We start from the raw sequence: 19639 nt of genomic DNA on the forward strand, positions 1-19639 counted from the left end.
GCCATTTCTGGCAGAGAACACCAATTCACAGATGGTTAAAACGACTATACAGCCAACAATCAGGAGGACAATTTTTGTGAAGCCATGTCATACAGCGTTTGGAGTCATAAAGTGCGGAAGTCTTGTTGTGATTGTACATGGGATTTGGGTGTGGGGGGGAAACCCACCATGGACCAACACAAACGTGACAAACTGCTGTATGTGGAGGTTTCTCCGTGTTCTGAAAGATGGCAGAGAAACAGGCAGATACTCACAAAAATGACCGACAGTAAGGAAAGGTCAGAACGTCACTTAGTTTTTCTGAGCATCCTCACTTAGCATTGGAGCAGGACAGGCTCAGATTGTACACATGGTTTGTCAAAAATGGCCAAGTACGTTCTGAAGAGGAGATGAATGGTTATCAAATTCAGAGCAAAATCACAGCAATTTAATATCCCGGTTTAGTCAACATAATGAAAAATGGTGTGTGAGCAGTTCTTATCAGGGACAGGAGGAGGATAGTGAGGAAAATACATCAGATTATTGCAACTCAGCACGGGAATTTTAAATTGAGCTGGCCTCACTGGAGGCCATTGAATCTGCCCATTGTGTGACTTTTGTCCAGACGATGGGACTCCATTCCTACTTTTCACACCTTGACGTTTCCCACAAACCTCTGACGGCATGTCCCATGTGGGGTAGGGGATGTGCAGAGGTGTAGTGGGGGACTATACGTAGGTTTACCAATGACACCAATAATGACCATTTATTTCTCGGTGCTGAAAATAGTCTCTGGTCGGATAGACATAGACAGGTTAGTCGGACAGGCAAATCAGTGGCAGGTGATATTTTACCCTGACAAATACATGGTGATGCACTTTAGCAGAAGCCATAAGACAAGGATGTGATCAATAAATAGTGGCACAGTAGGAATGTGAGGTATACATGAAAATCTTGGAATCTTTAATATTGTTATTTTGTTGGCATTGACATTTCAGTCATGAAAAACCTGGGTATACTTTTAGACTAATTTACAGCAACTCCATAGTGCTGTATTGTGAACTTCAATATGATAACCCAGTGATTTTGCCACTAGTTTACTAAAGCCATGAACCGGATAATGTTCACAGGGCATGGGTTCCAATCTCACCACGGCAGATGTTGGAATTTCAAGTTAACAAGTATCTGGAATTAAGAGTGTCATGATGACCATGACTTATCTGTCAGGGAAAAACAAAATGGGCACGATTCACGGTGAAAACTGCCATTCTTAGGTGGTGATTAGATTAGATTACTTACAGTGTGGAAACAGGCCCTTCGGCCCAACAAGTCCACACCGCCCCACCGAAGCGTAACCCACCCATACCCCTACATCTACATTTACCCCTTACCTAACACTATGGGCAATTTAGCATGGCCAATTCACCTGACCTGCACATCTTTGGAGTGTGGGAGGAAACCGGAGCACCCGAAGGAAACCCACGCAGACACGGGGAGAACGTGCAAACTCCACACAGTCAGTCGCCTGAGGCGGGAATTGAACCCGGGTCTCCGGCGCTGCGAGGCAGCAGTGCTAACCACTGTGCCACCGTGCCGCCCACCGTGGTCTTGCCCTACATCTGACTCTCGACCCAGAGCATTATGGTTGACGCTTAATTGCCGTCTGGGCATTAGATATACAGCGTCAGCGATGCACACATAATGAACACAGGAAAAAAAAAAACAAGTTACTCTGTCAACTTTATGAAACCTCTGTTATTGTACTTGGCTGAAAAGGTGGAGGTTGGGTGATGCAAAAGGATAGTTCGCGAATGTAAATCAAGTTCGTTTGGAGGGACTGATGTGTGATTTAACATATTTGATATTGTTGTGCTGCTCCGAGACTCCAATCATGATGAAGATCATCTGGCCAAACGGACTAAAAGTCTGCTCGGCTGTTGTGACATCTATTTGACTTGATGCTCAGCATTGAGCGACTCAGTGAGTTAGAAATGAAATCAGTCCTACCAGTTACTTCGTGATCTATTAGCAAAAAATTCCTCAAAGAGCATGAATCATGTATCGCCCCTGATTTACATAATGGTGTGTGCCTCATGGTGTGTGGCATTATTGCACCTATTGTCACACAGGATGTCTGTCCAAATGGTGATGGTGATTTAGAATGCAGAGACAGATTCTTTTCATATATAAATTCCAACAATTATCATGTGGCTTGCTGCAGTTGCATCAACACAGTTCATGATCTCGCTGGCCACTTTAGCCAATCAGAACCTTAGAAATGTTGTCACATCTTCCGTGCACTCTGAAGTATTGGAAAGCAGAGATGAGTTGGAATGAACGCTGATTGTGTTGATTTTATGGGACATTGTTCATGACTGGACTCTGTGTGGGCTGACAATGGTCATTCATGGAAATGACCACAGACAGGGCAGTTCAGTATTTTTAACTCTTTCTGCTTGGATGATAACTTTCATGTGAGTTGAATCACTTTATTAAGGCAAGGTGGTTTATTGGAGTTCAAATTTAGATGCTGAGTAAACCCAGTCTTAAAAGTCCAGTGAGGGATGGAATGTGTGTTGAGGGTTGTAGTGAGATATTATTGAAGGGAATCATTGTTGCCAGCTAACACTTGGAAGTTGACAACTTTTTGCAGTAACAATAACACCGAATTGAACATTTCCTCCATAAATTGTAAATGTCTGGGCTGCAGAATGAACACTGTTGGCTGGGACATATCTCGCTCACCATTTTACATCAGGTGAGAAAGGAAGTGGATCAAACACCTTGATGCAATAACTTCCCGTTTGTTTCAGTCCAAAATGGTTCACCTGAAGGAAACTGTTATTGCTGGAATGTTGGGTGGCAAGATATCAAATGAATTTCATTTGGCATCCGGTAAGACGTTGGAAGATTCGGAGAGGACGTGTTCCGACCATACCTACAGAGGTTTATGCAATACAAAATACGAAGCCTTCTCTGGCACTATCATTCTCTGACGGCTCTCTTCCTTTTTTTTGTTCTTCTCTTGATGTTCAGTCTTTGCTTCTCCTAATGATCCGACTTACTGATTTCGCGTGCTGTCTGAATGCTGATCCAGTCCTATGTAGAACGGATACATTTACCCCTTGACTTACTGGAGACTGGAAGTGGACAGTACGAGTTAGAGTTGTGTGAAATCAATGCACGCAGTTTACATTTCCAAACTAATTCTATGTTGTAATTCTTTAAATAAGATAAAAATAAACTTAATCTGTACCTCACAGGCCCGCTGCTTTACCCAGTGATTGACTGGGATGTCGCGTACTGTTGATCGATATCTTCAGAAATCACTCTGAGTCTAGGAATTCCTGAAAGTGGAATTTTACTGAATGGGAATCATAAACCTCAGACTGTACCATTTCATTGCAGTGGCTTCATGCTGCTTGGCGAATATATCATAAGAAAGTTCTACTGAGGGTGGGAAACTGCTCAAATAGAACTTTTGACCGATTATTCTTGCTTTCCTGCATGTTCTGTAAAGGCAGAATTGTAGTGTGTGTGGGGCAACAGCAGGAGATTAAGCGTGACTCCAATTGCTATTTTATTGGGAATATCATTCACTGTATGACTGTCTTGCATGTGGACCAACAATCTAAAAGCATCACCCAGATGCAGAGACAATGCGACTCAGTGAGCATCTTGCAAATACAATTTTACCAAATGCGGGTTCGAGCCAAAGTGGGACAATGAACACCAGTTTGAAAGTGTTATTTGTAACATCTCTCAAAGTAAAATTACGCTGACTGATAGTTACTAATCGGAGAGGAACAACTTACCACAGTGGCCTTGTGCAAGGAGCAGTATCCCTGACGATAGAATTAACCTGTTTGTGGGGAACTGAATGAAATGGAATACCTGACCAAAGTGGTTACGAAGACTATGACGGCATAAACGATGTGGTGCTTCATTTACATGATATTCATTATTTCTGTTCTGTCCACTGATGAAACAGTTAACTTAGTTTGCAAATAAACACTGGATTGCAAATGGGAAAGTCTTTGTAAACTGGTCGTTAATATTTGCAACGCCGTTTACAAAGGAAAATGTCCTCTTGGAGGTAAAGAGATGTGATATTTTTCCTAAAATGAAAACGGCAGAACAATAATGTTATTTCAATAAAACTCCATATCGACTTATTATGTTGAGACAAATAATATTTTGGGACGAATTTATCTTCAAGCAAGTTCGGACAAGTTGTGGGCCGTGGCTACACTAATTTATGATCTGATCGTTAGCAAGGACGGATATCGAGCCAGAAATATTATTATGATTCGCGTCTGATTCTGATTAGATTTATTCTAACTATTTTTAAAATCTACAATGCATAATCTTTGCACATTTAATTTTCCAGAGACCTCTACTTTTGGCTTTGTGTTTTACAATCTCTTTTGGAGGAAGAGGCTTTGAAGACGAACGTACATCAGTCAGTTTTAAGGCAATATATAAAATAAATAATGCTAACCAGAGTGGGAATAAAATGACTGTTTCAACTTCTAACAATCTTGAGTACCTGCAAAATTATGACTATGGGTAACAATCGAGTTGAGCAGAAATGACAGAACACAATACAGAACATTTAACATGTTACTTTAATATACCGTGGAAGCCTCTACCATTACGATGAGTTCTAACTGTTATTTAGTATTTCATGTCAGTGAACTCCTGTCACCATCTTTCTCATAAGTGGAAATATTATATCCACATTTCTATCACAAAGTGCTGTATACTCTCTGAACATTTGTGGCCTGTATGTTTCGAACAAAGCTCAGAAATCCAACCTCCAGAATTGTGGGCATTTCTCTTTTAGTGTGACAACGACAAATATTCTGACACTGCTAAGAGCCCATGCTCTGTCATTGTTCCTTGTTTTTTGTACCTTAACCTCTGACCTTCCAACACAACCACACGTTAACTCACCAATGCACCAAACTGAGCATTGTTTGCCTTTCAATTAGAGAAGCGCTGATTATCAGTTTCTTAATTAATTGCGCCTATTTTTGCAAAACTTTAATTCTGAAAATAACTATTCAGCTCTTAAATATATTAATTATGACCAGAGGTTCACAACATGGAGCCCTCAAAAACCTCGGGCCAGTGAGATTACAACTGTCTTCGTTTACATCCTGAGTACAAGTGAAGATGATCCTGGCTGTAAAAGGGCAGAGATCTCAGTTGTCATACATCTCCGCCAGAATTCTGCAGGGTCATGTGCTCGGCACCAACTCTGTAGATGCCTCATCCATGCCCTCCACCGTAATTTCAAAATGTGAGATGCTTTCTTATGATTGCACAATGTTTAGAACCATTAATGACTCATTAGGCAATGAAGAGGTGAGTGCCCAGTGCAACATCCAGCTTGGAAAGTGTATCGAAAAGTGGCATTGGTGTCACACAAGCACCAGGAAAAGAACATGGCAAAAAGCGAGAAGCTGCCAATCTCCCATTGCCTCACTATGATATTACCATCACTGAATGCATGCCTGTCAACAATGTGGCTCAACCACGGACAGGAAAAAGACCTCGTCCAACCATGCAAGTGCGGGAGCCAACGGAATGTATCAGGCACTCTGATTACTACAGCAATAAACACCCTACCTGCCTCTACAATTAATTTGCATCATCCAAACAGCATAGCTCACGGGTGGGTTGGAATTCTCTCCATGTATCGGGCTGACAGCAGCTCAAATGTAACACTGAGTACAACATTCACTGGACAAGCAGCTACTTCATCAGCGTGTACATCACCACAATGAGTCCTCACTCCCTTCACAAACAACATGCGTGATGAGCAAAAGATAGCTTTCAAAGGAAGTAAAACAGTTGCACTCTAAGTCGGTTTCAGCAGCTCCTTGCAAATCCATGACCTCCAGTACCATGAAAACGAGAGCAGCAGATGCAAAGAAAAGATACCACATCCAATTTCCTATTCAAACCAGACTTCATTCTGAGATGGCAATGTATTGTCATTCCATCACTCTTGCTGGGTTCAGATTCTGCAACTCTGACCCAAATCCAGAGTAGCCTACCTCCAACCGAAAGTATTTAGATTCTCATAAAGGTGTATGTCCAACACTGCAAGGACGAGCACATCGGGATGAGGAATGCACATTTCCCGAGATGCTAATGCTCACAATCCGTGTGCAAGTTCGGATGTGATCACAATTCCCTAATCTGCAAGAGCGTTCCTCTGAACACAAGCAGTGGTTCGTGTTCAAGCGAATTTGCCATATAGCAGAGAGAAGGAGAAATGTTCACGGCGAAAGGCTGAGTGCTTGCTGCTGAGGTTCTGCTGAATTTTGGGCATCAGCTATGACATCAGATAATCAGTCTCATAGTTTATTTTTCTGAGTCAAATGAATTCTCCAACTGCTGCTATTCTCAAAGCCAGAGACAGCTCCATTTGCCACAGTTGTCTGTGCTGGGTACTGGTCGGTGCGTTGGTCTTCCCTACTGCATTGAATCACAGGGAGAATGCCTTGTCTTCAAATTTGGAGTAGATCATTTCATAGTTGTGACAATGTACTCAGTGCAGGAGTATCTAAACGAAGGGACTGGTCTAAAAAGGGAAAGGTCATGTGCACTTGGGAGTTGGATGTGCAAGGAGAGCTCCATTTTCTTTTAGTAATTGAAAACATGTGGGTGTCACTGGCTTGGCCAACACTTCCCAGCCTCCATAATTGTGCAGAGGACAGGTAGAAGTCTTCCAGATTGTTCTGAGTCTGGAGTCACATCTAAGTCAGACCAGGTTAGGATGACAGAACACCTTCCCTCAAGGATATCAGTGATCGAAATGACTACCTTTTCCTGAAATTGATATCCCTTTCATCTTCATCATTTGAACCTTTACTCCACATTTCTATTTTAAATCAAATACCAACGTCCGCCATTGTGAATGTCAACCGCAGCTTCCCAGAACATTATCTCACTTTTTTCATTAACTTTATATTTATAAAACCATTCAGCCATCTTCTCCCATCATCTTGAGCATTGACCTGAATCCGTACGTATAACGGTGGCACTGTGGTTAGTAACAGACACCCAAGTTTAATTTCTGTCTTGAACAACTGTCTGCGTGGAATTTGCACCCTTATCCTGACCTGTCATGATTAAAAAGAAACACGGCCTTGACGGTGGTGGGGGTGGGGGGTATTGGTGGTCCGCTCCTCGGAGGATTGGGGCAGACTAAATGGGCAGCATGGACTTTCTCTGTTCTGCACCATTCTGGTGATCTACATGGAGAATGCTGTTTTAAGCAAGAGGCTTTCAATGTTCCATTGTGTGCCCCAAGTCAGAGAGGGCGATCTCTATCGCTATGGGCAGAACCTTGGAGAGGATCTTGGTGCCTGAGCCCGGACTCATGACGGAAAGTTTTGGTAACCTCACATAAAGTGTCTGATTACGTAAACGGAAATTTGAAGTGACCAATGCTGCATAGGTACAGATATAATTTGGGTGAAGGCTTTGATATGCAATCTGGACAGGTGCCAAATCTTGATATTCTTCTGATTTTGATTCGTATCCATGGTGGTTGGATTCACTGCGAAATACCTTAATTTATCGGATTGTCACTATGTTCAATAATGTAAACGAGGGAGGGATTCAATGCCGATCATTTGTTCATTGATATTGTCGCTGATATCAATGTTTGGACACAGTGGAGTGATTCAGTACCCTGTGATATAGGTTCATACAGCGTGACCTTGCAACTCTGGATGCAATCAGAGCTATGGAAACCCTGAAAACGCATACAGAAATATTATAATCAATGTCCGTGTAAGATGTCTACACTTCTTCATTTTGCTCATCCCAGTTGTCATTGTGGGGATGTTGTGGTCTTATTGCAAGCTCCAGTCAGTCTGATTAACTTATAAAGCAGATGAAATTAACCACTGCCGAGCCCAAAACAATGTTGAAGAAATTACCATGTTTCTGTTAGCATTCTGCTACACATGTTCTTCCCTTCATATCTTAAAACCTGCAAAAATATTAATTGAGAGAGTGTTTGCTGGTGCGGTTCAGAAATGTTAAAGGTAAGATGAAATGGAAAAACAATTTTCTTTCTGTTATTGCTAACAGTCTAACTTCAGCCACACATAATGTTTGATCAGCAACATTTTTTTTAAACTTATCTTACAGTTACTCTCGTGCTAGTTGCATTCCTGGCTTGGGTAGGTGTGTCTTTCTAAATGCACCACTCGCTATCTGGTGACGATGGCAGCGTCTGATCTGCTGAACATTGTTTTTTTATGCCGTATTATTCAAATTTTCACGTTATTATACTGTTCAAAGTTTCCTGGACATTACTCTGTTTGTAGTCTTATCTCTGCCCTGAGCTGCTTGGCTATTGATTGTTTTGTGTGGTTCACTGTTGCCTTTTCTTTTGATCGATTTGTCGCCATTTGTGTTCATCAGATGAAAACTGAGTATTGCACAGAGAAAACGTCGACGAGAGTTCTAGCACCAATCTGCATTTTCTTTGCTTTAAAAAACATTCTCAACTACTTTCGATTTAAATCTGGAACGATCAGCAACAACGTTGCATGGTACTGTTACACCACATCCAGTTATTATAATGACCCTCGGTGGAAAAGTTTTCAATATTTTGAACAATTTTTAACAACATTTCTCCCATTTTGAGTGCGAGCAGCAGCTAAGGTAAGACTGTTTGTTTTAAAAGTACTTACCAGAAGCGGGCAGCGGTGTTTTTTTTTCACTCTCTCTTCACAGAAAGAGCGGGAGCAGAAGGGGGAAGTGACGACGACCAGAGAGGCAACTGAGACCCGGAAGCAGGTAGACCGTAAGCTTACCTGGGTAGGTTTGTTTCCCCTTTAAAAGTGCGCAGCTGAAGAGGTCATAGATCGGAGCTCTAGGGAAGTAGTAACTCCAAAGATGGCAGATAGATGGATGACAGTGAGGTGGACTGGGAGGAAGCAGCCAGTGCAGGGACCCCCTGCGGTCGTTCCCCTCAAGAACAAGTATACCGTTTTGGATACTTGTGGGGGGGACGTCTTACCAGGGGTAAGTGACGGAGCTCAGGCCTCTGGCACGGAGCCTGTCCCCGCTACTCAGAAGGGAAGGGTGGAGAAGAGCAGAGTAATAATAATTGGGGACTCGATAGTTCGGGGCACAGATAGGCGGTTTTGTGGGAACGACAGAGACTCACGTTTGGTATGTTGCCTCCCAGGTGCAAGGGTACGTGATGTCTTTGATCGTGTTTTCCGGGTCCTTAAGGGGGAGGGGGAGCAGCCTGAAGTCGTGGTCCATATTGGCACCAATGACATAGGTAGGAGGAGTGCTGAGGATGTTAGACAGGCTTTTAGGGAGCTAGGTTGGAAGCTCAGAGTTAGAACGAACAGAGTTGTTGTCTCTGCTTTGTTACCTGTGCCACGCGATAGAGAGTCGAGGAATAGGGAGAGAGAACAGTTAAATGCGTGGCTACAGGGATGGTGCAGGAGGGAGGGATTTCGGTACTTGGATAACTGGGGTTCTTTCTGGGGAAGGTGGGACCTCTATAAACAGGATGGTCTGCACCTGAACCTGAGGGGCACCAGTAACCTTGGGGGGAGGTTTGCTAGTGCTCTTGGGGGGGGGGGGGTTTAAACTAACTCTGCAGGGGCATGGGAACCCAGACTGTAGCTTTAGGGTGCAGGACCTGGAGTGTAGGGAGGTTAGGAATATGGCATCAATCTTAAAGGAGGGTGCCTGTAAACAGAAGAGTGGCTTGAAGTGTGTATACTTTAATGCCAGAAGTATACGAAATAAGGTAGGTGAACTCGCAGCGTGGGTTGGTACCTGGGACTTCGATGTTGTGGCTATTACGGAGACATGGCTAGATCAGGGACAGGATTGGCTGTTGCAGGTTCCAGGGTTTAAATGTTTTAGTAGGGTCAGAGGTGGGGTTAAAAGAGGGGGGTGTGTGGCTTTGCTTGTCAAAGATAGTATTACAACGGTGGAAAGGAAGATGGACGAAGATTTGCCATCTGAGGTAGTTTGGGTTGAGGTTAGGAATAGGAGAGGTGAGGTCACCCTGTTAGGAGTCTTTTACAGGCCTCCTAATAGTCCTAGAATCGTTGAAGAAAGAATTGCGAAGATGATTCGGGAGAAGAGTGACAGTAATAGGGTGATTGTTATGGGAGAATTTAACTTTCCTGATATTGATTGGGAAAGCTATAGCTCAAGTTCGTTAGATGGGTCAGTGTTTGTGCAATGTGTGCAGGAGAGTTTCCTGACACAATATGTAGAGAAGCCAACAAGAGGTGAGGCCATACTGGATTTGGTTCTGGGTAACGAACCAAGCCAGGTATTAGAAATTGAGGTATGTGAGCACTTTGGGGACAGTGACCACAATTCAGTGATTTTTACTCTCGTGATGGAGAGGGATAAGTGTGTACTTCAGGGCAAGAGTTACAGCTGGGGGCAGGGAAATTATGATGCGTTGAGGCATGACTTAGGATGTGTGGATTGGAAAAGTAGATTCCAAGGCAAGAGCGTAATTGATATGTGGAACTTGTTCAAGGAGCAACTATTGAGTGTCCTTGATAAGTACGTACCTATCAGGCAGGGAGGAAAGGGTCGTGTGATGGAGCCGTGGTTTAATAAGGAGTTGGAATCCCTTGTTAAATGGAAGAGGGCGGCCTTTGTAAAGATGAGGCGTAAAGGTTCAATACGGGCGATTGAGAGTTATAAGGTAGCCTGGAAGGACCTGAAGAGAGAGCGAAGAGCAGCAAGGAGGGGACATGAAAGGTCCTTAGTTGGTAGGATTAGGGAAAACCCTAAGGCTTTCTATAGGTATGTTAGGAATAAAAGAATGACTAGGGTAGGAATAGGTCCAATCAAGGATAGTAATGGGAAGTTGCGTGTGGAGGCTGAAGAGATTGGGGAGGCAATGAATGAATACTATTCGTCAGTATTCACTCAGGAACAGGACATTGTTGTCGATATGAATACTGTGGCACGAATAAGTAGAATGGATGGCTTTGAGATATGTAGAGAAGAGGTGTTGGAAATTCTGGCAAGGGTGAAAATACATAAGTCCCCTGGGCCTGATGGCATTTATCCTAGGATTCTCTGGGAAGCAAGGGAGGAGATTGCAGAACCATTGGCCATGTTTTCGTGTCCTCTTTGTCTACAGGAGTAGTGCCAGAGGACTGGAGGCTAGCAAATGTGGTTCCCTTGTTCAAGAAGGGGAGTAGGGATAATCCTAGGAACTATAGGCCAGTAAGTCTCACTTCTGTTGTGGGCAAAGTCTTAGAGAGAATTGTAAGGGAAAGGATTTATGCACATCTGGATAAGAATAGTGTGATCAAGGATAGTCAGCATGGTTTTGTGAAGGGCAGGTCGTGCCTCACAAACCTTATTGAATTCTTTGAGAAGGTGACTAAGGAGGTAGATGAGGGGAAAGCGGAAGATGTGGTATATATGGATTTTAGTAAGGCGTTTGATAAGGTCCCCCATGGTAGGCTACTGCAGAAAATACAGAGATATGGCATTGAGGGTGCGTTGGAGGCTTGGATTAGGAATTGGCTGGCTGGAAGAAGACAGAGGGTAGTAGTTGATGGCAAAGGTTCATCTTGGTGTGCCGTCACTAGTGGTGTTCCGCAAGGATCTATTTTGGGACCATTGCTGTTTGTCATTTTTATAAATGACCTGGAGGAAGGGTGAGAAGGTTGGCGGAGCAAGTTTGCGGATGATATGAAAGTCGGAGGAGTTGTAGACAGTGAGGAAGGATGTGGCAGGTTACAGCGGGATATAGAGAAGCTGCAGAGCTGGGCAGAAAGGTGGCAAATGGAGTTCAATGTAGCTAAGTGTGAGGTGATTCACTTTGGTAAGAGTAATAAAAAGATGGGGTACTGGGCTAATGGTCGGATACTTGGTAGTGTGGAAGAGCAGAGGGATCTTGGTGTCCATGTACACAGATCTCTGAAAGTTGCCACCCACGTAAATAGTGCAGTGAAGAAGGCATATGGCGTACTGGCTTTTATTGGTAGAGGAATTGAGTTCTGGAGTCCTGAGGTCATGCTGCAGTTGTATAAGACTCTGGTGCGGCCGCATCTGGAATATTGTGTGCAGTTTTGGTCGCCATACTATAGGAAGGATGTGGAGGCACTGGAACGGGTGCAGAGGAAGTTTACCAGGATGTTGCCTGGTATGGTAGGAAGATCCTATGAGGAAAGGCTGAGGCACTTGGGGTTGTTTTCATTGGAGAAAAGAAGGTTTAGGGGTGACTTGATAGAGGTGTACAAAATGATTAGGGGGTTAGATAGGGTTGACAGTGAGAACCTTTTTCCACGTATGGAGTCAGCTATTACGAGGGGGCATAGCTTTAACTTAAGGGGGGGGGGGAAGATATAGGACTGATGTTAGGGGTAGGTTCTTCACTCAGCGAGTCGTAAGTTCGTGGAATGCCTTGCCAGTAGCAGTAGTGGACTCTCCCTCTTTATGGGTATTTAAGCGGGCATTGGATAGGTATATGGAGGATAGTGAGTTCGTGTAGGTTAGGTGGGCTTTGATCGGCGCAACATCGAGGGCCGAAGGGCCTGTACTGCGCTGTATTCTGCTATGTTCTATGTTCTATTCACTTTTATTCTCTTTATTAATGTTCTGATTGTCAGACACATCTTCAATGCTATTGAGGTGCGTAAGGGACTATGTGGTCAGCGGTTAATAGACAATGATCCAGATATGGAGTGCAGACAAAATTCCTTGGTTTTACTCTTTGCCATATGTGCCAGCTTCATACTTCTCAGGTTGGTTTTTGACTGAAGTTTTTTTAATGTTGCTTATTCCTTGAATTCTGGTGCTGCTTCTCTCTTTCAACAAGTTGGATATATGCTGCGGGACTTAAATTGCTGCACAAACGCATTCATTTCTGTGGTGAAACAGAGAAATTTCAGCGACCAGTTGAAGCACACCGTGAAATATCCAGTAATAAAAATAAATCAATTGATGGACTCGAAACGTTTACTTTGTTTCTGTGTATACAATGTTAGCTGATAAAGTGTACTTTATGCATATGGAAAACTGGTTATTAGTAAGAGTTTTAGAAAATGAAGTTGGGCTGAATAAATTACAGCTATCAAACACATTTTTCAACAGAATTATGAATTTGATAAGGAGCTGAGAAATACACTTTAATTGAAGGCGCAGTCGACAGCGAAGAAGGCACGCTCAGAGCACAACTGGATCTTGATCAGGTGGGCCAATGGGCCCAGACGTGGCAGATGGGGCTTAATTTAGATGATTGTGAAGTGCTGCACTTTGGAAAGGGAAATCAGCACATGAATTAAACAATTAATTGTACGCTCATGGGGAGCGTTACTGACCAAACATACATTCGGTTGCAATTGCATAGTTTCTTGAAAGTGGACTCGCAGTTAAAGAGGATAGCAAAGAAGGTGTTTGGTATGATTTCTTTTATTGGTCAGTGCATAACGTATACAGTTTGGGAGATCATGTTACAGCTGCACAGGCCATTGGTTAAGCCACCTTTGGATTACAGCATGCATTTCTGTTCTCCATGCTATAGGAAGGAAGTTCTGAAAAATCAGAAGGTAAAAAACATGATTTTTAAGTATGTTGCCAAGTTTGGAGAGATTGAGCTGGAAGGAGAGGCTGAATTGGGTTGGGCTTTTTTTTCCCGAGATTGTCAGAAGCTGCTGTGTACCCTTATAGAGGTCTACAAAAACATGAGGGGCATGGGTGTGGTGAAGAGACAAGGTCTTTTCCTGGGGTGGGGAGTCAAAATCAAGAGGACATAAGTTTAAAGTGAGGGAGGAAAGTCAAAAAAAAAGTTGCTGAAGGGGCAGCAGTTTGAAGCAGAAGATGTGTTTGGAATGAGCTGCCTGAGAAAGTGGTCGAAGAAGGTATAACTATAATGATTAAAAAGTATTTCGATGTGTATATGAGTACCAAGGCTTTAGAGGGTTTGGGATCAAATGCTGGCAAATGGGCTTAGACTAGTTCAGGATATCTGATTAGCGTGGATAAGTTTGATTGAAAGTTTGTTTCCATAGTACATCTCTGACTGTATGTTCATGTAGTTATAATTCAACATCTCTTTTCATCAAACTGGTTCGAATTTCCCACAGGAGTAAACTGCTCAAAATATGAAGTTGTCAACAATCGCCGTTGAACATGTATTCCCCGTTTATCTCATTTGCTCGGTAGAGGATACACAGTTTGTATGCTGGTTGCATAGATGTTTCGCTGACTGGCAATCTCATAAATCTCTCAGTGAACACTATATGTTAACGACCATATTAAGCTGAATATACTTCAGAGGGAAAAGGAACAAACAAAAAGAATGAACTGTTCCAGCTAATGTATTTGCATCAGAATGAAGGAAGGTGGAAATGCAAGAGTCAAGCCAGGAGTGTGGGGAATTGCAAAATGTTCAGAATGTCTGTGAGCCGATCTCTGAACATTTAGTTCTATCTGTGTGTGTGTGTATGCCAATGTGTGTGTGTGAATAGCTCTGCTTTCAATGGGACACAATTTGAATGAATTATAAATGATTGAACAAAAATCTCCAATTCTGTCTCTTTGCCTTTGTCTCTTGTGTTGAGAGCGATGCAGTGTCAGCCTCCATTGGACTCCCCATTCACTGTGCAATCACTTTTTTTTTTGGAGAAATCATCAAATCCTCTGGATATGTGACCTTGCTCTCGGGTATCACAAAGTGATAGGGTCATATAAGTGTCCAGCATGGAAACAGTCCCTTCCATCCAACTCGTCAATGCTGACCAGTTTCCGAAACTAATCTAGGCCCATTTGCCAGCACTCGACGCATATCACTCAAATCCTTCCTCTTCAGATACACAAGCAGATTCAGTTTAAATGCTGAAATTGTACCTGCCTCCACTACTTCCTCTGGCAGGTCATTCCATCAACTCAACACCCTTTTCGTGAAAACGTTGCCCCTTGGATCCCTTTTAAATCTTCGCCCCTCAGCATCACAATATGCACTCGAGTTCTGTTCTCACTCACCCCGGGGATTAGACCTTGTCTATTTACCCTATCAATGCTCTTCTGTAGGGTCACCCTTCAACCTCTGACTTTCCAGGAAAAATAGTCCCAGTTGATTCAGCTTCTCTCTGTAGCTTAAACCCTCCAACCTTGACAGCATTGTTGTAAATGTTTTCCGAGCCCTTTCATTTTTCACAACATTTTTCCAAGTGGAGAGAGACCAGCATTGCACACAACATCGCAAAAGTGTCATAATCTCTGTCCAGTGCCAGGTTATGTTTCAACGAGTTTTTTTGGAAGCACTAGCTTTAGGAGCGCTGCTCCATCATCAGGTAATTGTGGAGTATAAGATCATAAGATACAGCATTTAAAGCCTTACGGTCTGAGGATCATATACTCCACAACGACCTGATGAGGAAGCAGCGCTCGGAAAGCTACTACTTCCAAGTAAACCTGTTGGAGAATAACCTGGTGCTGAGTGTTTTATTTTTACTTTTGCACCCCAGTCCAAACCTGGTACCTCCAAATAATGTCCTATCCAGCCGCAACATGACCTTTCAACTCCTATACTCCATGCTCTGACTTACAAAGGAAAGCATGCCCAAGGACAACTTCACTATCCCATTTATCTCCGACTCCAACCATCAAGGAACTATGAACCTGCATTCCAAAGTCACTTTGTTCAGCCACACTGCATTGAATCTTATTATTATGTCATGCAAGGTAGTTAATGAATCCAACATCTCAGCGAGCAGTCGATGATCTAGGGGATAGATGTTAACTAATTTCATCTTGTCAGGGTCAGTGTCTATGGTTATGTTCTATGTGGAACCAAATGTTACATTTCTGGGTTCGGCCTATTTATCTGCATGAGATTTTGTTGGAATTCGTCTTCATGCTGAAGCTTCTTCGTTGCTGTACAAACAGCACAATTTCTGTTGCGACACAGACAAAATTATATAGCATCTGGAGAACATGCTCAAATATCTCTTTACCCAAATGAATCAATCACTTAAATACAAAAAATATTCAATCAATCCAAAATATTCTCATTTCAATTCAAATTTTTATTCCTGAAGCAGCTTGTTGCAACGGTAACAGGCCGAGGGTAGTGCTGGCATCTCCATCCTGATCGCACATTAAATGGTTGTTTCCATGCAAGGGACACTGAGAAGATTTCAGGGAGACGTGAACAAGGGATAACAATAACACGCATCGTTTTGAGACAGCGTTTCAATTACTTTTTGATACAAATATGTTGTAAATAATTAAAAACAAAATGTCCATTAAAACATGCCAAGCAGCAGAACTAAATACTTGTGTTGTGCATTTACTTGAGAGGTCAGAGTTTTAGCAACACGTTCCCGTGATTGAGGAATCCCGGTCTCACATTGTGCTGCTTTGCCATAATATCCCAGCGCGGACAGACACAGTCTGGAATAACAAAACAGAAATTTCTGGAAAAGCTCAGCCGGTCGGGCAGTATCTCTGGAGAGAATTCAGAGCGAGCATTTCAGGTTAACAGCGAACAATGTCATTTCAGTGACCAACTTTCACTTTCACTGAAACCTTCTTCCAGCACCACACGCCTTCCTATCTCTGCAAACTCCTGCAGCTCTTAAGCCCATCTATATATCTGAAAATCACTTCAGACCCGACACCACTCCTTATCTCAATGACCTCTTCCAGTCCATAGACTCATCCCGATGTCTATACCATCCTCCAACTCATGCAACCCTCTCTATCTCTTTAACATCCTCCAGTCCATAAAGCCCTGCCTATCTCTGCAATCACCTCCAGCCTCTGCTCCACTCACTTTCTCTGTCAACTCCTCCAGTCACTACATCACTCTCTCCCACTGTAACATCCTCCAGTCCCTAAACGTCTTCCTGTCTGTCTAACCTCCTCCAGTGACTGCAACTTTCGCTATCTGTGTATCTTCCTCCAGGCCCTGCACCTCACACGACACACTCCTTATGTCTGTAAACTCCTCCAGCCCCTGCATCCCTCCCTACCGCTGTAACCTCCTCCAGCCCATACACCATAAGCTCTCTCTGCAACCTTCCAATGGGTATTTGGAAGGGGTTTCACGTCTACAAATTTTAGACATCAATGCCAAACAAAGTGATTTTTGTTTAATTGAGAAATCGCACAATATAACAGTCTCGTGAAGGCAAGGGCCCATCAAAGAGAGCATATTTCCCACTACATCGGGGTTAAATCGGAATTTCTCTTAAGCCAATGAATAGGCTGCTTCAATCCAGGTCCGTTTACAGAAGCAAGATGATTAACACCTGAGAGTAAGTCGTCATCGGCGAGTAAATGATGAGATACCAGACATAATTCATTCAGAATCTGAGAGTAAACGTGGATTCTGCAGATAACGATGGTGATTTGACAGAATATCTCACTTTCTTACCAGAGTCTCATTTTGATTGCTGTCAGATGACGGTTTGTGAGGATCATGTCATTTACGCCCCTTTTTTTGTTTCTTCTCTTCTCCCATTTCGCCTCAAATCAGTCTTTCCACCTGGTGGTCCTTATTGTCACCGTGTCATCTAAGTCTCTCTGCCCTCCAACCTATCAGAGACTTTCCCTTCTGCTCTTTGTTCCATGTTCTTCTGGAGATACAAGGAGCAACGCAGGCAGTTCCTTCTCATACACAGTAGGTACATTGTCACTCACAGAGATACAGAGAACAAAACCGTCATCAATCCGACAGGCTCAGAAAGAGAGAGTGTTTGGTCCTATTCCAATCCCAAGTTCTGGGGATATTTTAATATTTACACGAAAACAGCGGTGGGCAAGTTGTTCAGGGAATCCTGAGGGGCAGGATGTACGTGTATTTGGAAAGGCAAGGACTGATTCAGGAAAGTCCATATGGCTTTGTGCGTGGGAAATCATGTCTCACAAAATTGATTGAGTTTTTTGAAGAAGTATAAAAGAAGAATGATGAGGGCAGCGCAGTAGATGTAATCTTTGTGGACTTCAGTATGGCGTTCTATAAGTTTTCCCATGGGAGACTGATTAACAAGGTTAGATCGCATGGAATACAGGGAGAACCAGCCATTTAGATAGAGAACTGGCTCATGGATAGAAGACAGGTGGTGGAGGACTGTTTTTCAGACTGGAGACCTTTAACCAGTGGAGTGCCACAACAATCGCTGCTGGGTCCTCGACTTTTTGTCATTAAAATAAATGATTTGTATGCGAGCATAGGAGGTGCAGTTAGTAAGTTCGCAGATGACAACAAAATTGGAGGTGTAGTGGTCAGCGAAGAGGGTTACCTCAGAATACAACAGGATCTGGACCAGATGGGCCAATGGTCTGAAAAGTGGAAGATGGAGTTTAATTCAGATAAGTGCAAGGTGCTGCATTTTGGGAAAGCATATCTCAGCAGGACTTATACACTTAATGGCAACGTCCAAGGGAGTGTTGGTGAATAAAGAGACCTTGGAGTGAAGGTTCTAGCTCCTTGAAAGTGGAGTCGCAGGGTGATAGGATAGTGAAGGCGGCGTTTGGTATGCTTTCCTTTCTTGGTCACAGTATTGACTACAGGAGGTGGGAGGTCATGTTTCGGCTGTACAGAACATTGGTTAGACCACTGTTGGAATATTGCGTGCAATTCTGGTCTCCTTCCCATCGGAAAGACGTTGTGAAACTTGAAAGGGTTCAAATAAATTTACAGTGATGTTGCGAGGGTTGGAAAATCTGAGCTACAGGAGAGGATGAATAGGCTGGGGCTGTGTTCCCTAGATCGTCGGAGGCTGAGGCGTAACCTAAAACAAGTTTACAAAATTATGAGGGGTATGGATAGGATGACTATGCAAAGTCTTTTCCCTGGGCTCGGGGAGTCCAGAGCTGGAGGGCATAGGTTTAGTGTGAGAGGGGAAAGATATAAAAGAGACCTAAGGGGCATCATTTTCACGCAGAGGGTGGTACGTGTATGGAATGAGCTGGCAGAGGCTGTGGTGGAGACTGATACATTTGCAACATTTAAGAGGCATTTGGAAGGGTATATGAATAGGAAGGGTTTGGAGGGATACGGTCCAGGTGCTGGAAGGTGGGATTAGATTGGTTTGGGATATCTGATCAGCATGGACGGTTGGATCGAAGGGTCTGTTTCAATGTTGTAGATCTCTCTGACTCTATATAGAGTTTGAAAGTGGTGTAATCCAGGTGCTGGGAACGTGAAACACTCTCTTGTACGTGTGTAACAGTATATGCATGTGTGATTGACTGAATGTGGTGTGCCAGGGCATGTGTGTGTACACATTTGAGAGGGCGAGTGAATGAGAATGAGGGACTCACTGAATAAGTTCTAATTTATTTATAACTGAGCGGTTTTAACCAGCTACATCAGAAGTAGCAATGTGAGGATCTGGTCTGCCTTCTTTATATATTTTTAGGTGCTCTTGTGTGATCCATAAAAGATTTGTTGTATGTTTATGATTTGGGGTTGCATTTGCTGGACTCACAGGCACCGAGTTGTGGGTGTTAGTTTCGCCTGGATTAAATAGTGTGTGGGAAAACAATGGCTTATTCAATCACGAAATGTTTTATGGGAGTGGAAGAAGTTGCCTTTAGGTGATTTACAAAAGTTGAACACAGAAAAACTGCTGGAATTAGCAGTCATTTGAAATTGTACCTATCTCCT

This window comes from Chiloscyllium punctatum, chromosome 47, assembly GCF_047496795.1.
Source record: "Chiloscyllium punctatum isolate Juve2018m chromosome 47, sChiPun1.3, whole genome shotgun sequence".
Taxonomy (NCBI): domain Eukaryota; kingdom Metazoa; phylum Chordata; class Chondrichthyes; order Orectolobiformes; family Hemiscylliidae; genus Chiloscyllium; species Chiloscyllium punctatum.